A 3,763-nucleotide genomic window follows, 5' to 3' on the forward strand; every position below is an offset into this window, starting at 1 on the left:
AAATCTTCTTCAAACCCTAGCACCACAGCCTGGTGGGGCAGAGACTGGAGGGTAGGACTACTTCCTTGCAGTAATCCAGAGGACAAAAGCTGAGGAGCAAAGGACAACTGCTCAGAGTTTTCAAAGGTAGACGCTATGGGAATCAGCGCTGCTTTGGATATTAAAGATGAGGGGATGATCTGGGTGACTCTGATTTGGGGAACCCAATAGAAAGTGGTGACTCTCATCAGGATGGTGCCTCCAGGAGAGGAACCACTATGGAGAGTGGAGGTGAGGTAAGGTTTACTATGCTATGCCATTGACTTTCTGGGACTGGGAATGGGGTGGGACTGCACAATAATGGAGAGCTTTCCAACAAATGCCAAGTCCATTCTCTTCTAGCATCATGACTGCTGACGAGAAGCCTTATGCTGGTCTGATTTTCATTCCTTTGTCTTTTGACTGTTTGAGTTCTTCAGAAGTTTTTATAATGTCCATAGGTGTACATTTTTGGTTTTTGTCTTGTTCAGGGTACATAGAATCTTCAAATTTTAAATCTCACATCTTTCTTCTACTGTGGAAACTGTACAAATAAGATTTCTCTATTGGGGAGGCTATTGTGGTGCAGTGGGCTAAGCCTCTGCCTAAACACCGGCATCTCACAAGAGCACTGGTTTGAGTCTTGGCTGCTCCACTTCCCATCTGGCTCTCCGCTAATGCACCAGGGAAGGCAGCAGAATACGGCCCAAGTGCTTAAGCCCCTGCCAACCAAGTGGGAGACTCAGATGGGATTCCAAGCTCCTGGCTTCAGCTTGGTCCAGCCGTGGCCATCGAGGCCATTTGGGGAACCACCAGATGAAAGATCTCTCACTCTTTCTCTGTGTAACCCTGCTTTCAAATAAATACATAAATAAACAATTTTTTAAAATATTTATGTGCTATGGACTGAATTGTGTGCTCCTCAGAAATCCTATGTTGAAGTCCTAACCCCCATTGTGATGTTATTTGGAGATGGGAACTTTAGAAGATAATTTGGTTTAGATGAGGTCATTAGCATGAGGCCTTCTTGGTGTGATCAGTGTCCTTACAAGAAAACAAAACAGGAGACTTAACTCTCATTATTTCTCTTTTGTGTGAGAACACAGTAAAAAGGCAGCCAATGGTAAACCAGAAAAAGAGCCCCCCCCCCCCCCCGTCAGATCCAAACCCTGATGGCACCTGATCTTGGAATAGCAGCCTCTAGAACTGTGAGTCATAAATTTATGATAATGCTTCCAGTCTAATTTATTATAATAACTTGAGCTAAAAAAACATTATGCAAAGATCTAAGGGATAAAAGAACCAGTAAAAACAGAGACCATGAGATGGTGACCAGGTTAGAATTTCAGAACAGCCAAAAAACTAAGGCTGCATTGGAATGAGTGAGAGAAAGAGGAACACCAAAGCTCTTCCAAAATGCCATTGAAATGCATATAATTTAAAAAATACATGTACGTCAAAAGTATTTTGTATACAAATAAGCTTATCTTTAATGCCATTTTCCATAAACTTTTTGAAGTATCCTGAAAACATGTTGGAATTTCAAACAGCTGCTTTTCTCATGCTTTGAACAGCTCCTAACCTATTGGAAGAATGTCTCTAATTTATATCCTGTGCGTATAGAAAACCTACCTATATATTAAAACTCTTGTTTGGAGCAACTTGAGATGTATGCGTTATGTAAGTCTGGATAAATGTTTTATTGTGCACAACAGGGAAAAAATTTAAAATGAAAATCTATATGGAATATGGCAATTCCAAAATTAGCAGGAACTAGATCTTCTGTCCTACATGTGCTATATAATATCCTTAAATTCCTCCCAATGGAAGCATGAACTTATTATACATGGTCTGGTCGTGAATGCAGTGAAAGTAACATCATACAAATTCTAAAGTCAAATTCTCAGGTGGAATATGCCTTCTGACTGATCTTCTAAGGATGCTTCGTATGGAAATTCAGGCACCATGGTGAGAAGCCCAAGCCACATGGTGGCATGTGAGAGACATCCTTCCAGCTTAAGTCATCAAATGGCTGGAACCTCATACAAGAGGCCAAGAACCATTCAGCTGAGTCTGGTCAGTCACCAAGGACACGAAAGAGGAGGGTAAAACAATTATTATTATTATCATTGCTGTTGTTTTAATACTTTAATTTTGTGGTGGTTGTCATGCCATGCTAAATAATGAATAATAAAAATGAATTACTTATAAAAGAAATGCTAACACGTTAATATAACCATAAATACATTTCTTTATTACTTATCTACCTATTCCTTTTTTTTCTGTTTGCTTTCTGGGACATCTGGGACACTGGGACATCTGGAACAATTCTCTATGTCCCTTTTTTTCATTCATATTTGCTATAATTTTAACATTACTTATGTTTTAAGAGATTTTGAGATTTTAATATAACCTTTAAAATCTTTTTGCTGTTTTGTCAATTTTTTTTCAGTTTCCAAATATTTTTTTCTCTTTGGTTGTTCTTTTTGTAATGTCACTCTTACAATAATTATTTCATGAATATAATGTCCTCAGTTTTTCTAAGGAACTAATTAGAATTTCCTTTTCAAAATAAGTTTACTTCTGTTTTATAAAGAATATGTTTCCTTTGAAGTAAGTTCACCGGTAAATCTTGGCCTGTTTCATGTCAGGTTCTTGAATGTCTGTTGTATCATTCAGGGTCTTCATAGGAAACTGAGGACAAACTGGGACTGAATATTCAAGGAGAATTTGATAAACAGGTTATTTGTGAAGGTGCGAGAAGGGTTTAGAGAAACCTGTGAGGGATAAGGCAGCATCTTGGAACTAGCAAACGCTGGAAGCCATTACTTTCCCTAGGGCAGCCAGGGCAAGAGTAGGGACCATTACAAGAAGCCATAGAAGGCACAGAAGGCAGTGGTAGGGGAGGGCTGTGACAGGGGCTATGGTCTCTTTGGGAGAAAAGCAGCAACCCACAGCAACTCAGAAGGGTCCAGGGAAATGCATCTCCTGAGCTCACTCTTCCCCATCCTCCCATCCACACCAGTGCTTTCCGCTGCCATCAACCAACAGAAAGTTGGGGGCAAGGAAGGTCATTGACATGGTCTATACGGGCTAGTTTCCTGAGCACAGAGCAGGGAGGAGAAGGCAGGGAGTGGGTCTAGAGGAACAGGCAGAAGAAAACTGGCTCAGGATGTCTTTAGTTAGCTGTTGACACTGAAACAGTATAAGCCTGGGAGTTCGGGGGCACAAGTGTGGGTCTTTTTTAATGACTTCCCACATTGATTTAAGTCTGAGAATATTACTGTGTAAGTCAACTTTTCATTACCTTAACTAAAATAACTCAGAGGAACTTCTTGGAAAGAAAAAGTTGATGTTGGCTTATACTTTGAAGGTTCATGGTTCAGGACTGGGTGGCCCCATTTGTCTGGCACATGTTGAAGACAGACCACAGCAGAGAGGAGGAATGACTCCATGGTAAGCCAGGAAGCAGAGACAGACACAGGAAGCACACTTGGCTTATGAAACCAATCCTCTAATGAGAACTACCTTGAGTATAAGTCCCCACTGACCTAACGATCTCCCAGCAGGCCCACCTCTCAGATCCAAAGTTAGATCAAGGCTCCACCCTTAACCTGTCAACCAATAACATAAGACTGGGTTTAAGTGTTTCCGTGAATCTGGGATGTCAAGCTTGTTCAAGTATAACCCATATATGCTGCTCTACAAATAGAAACCTGTACAACCTTTAGAAAGATATTTGGCA

The sequence above is a fragment of the Oryctolagus cuniculus genome, chromosome 1 (assembly GCF_964237555.1).
Source record: "Oryctolagus cuniculus chromosome 1, mOryCun1.1, whole genome shotgun sequence".
NCBI lineage: Eukaryota > Metazoa > Chordata > Mammalia > Lagomorpha > Leporidae > Oryctolagus > Oryctolagus cuniculus.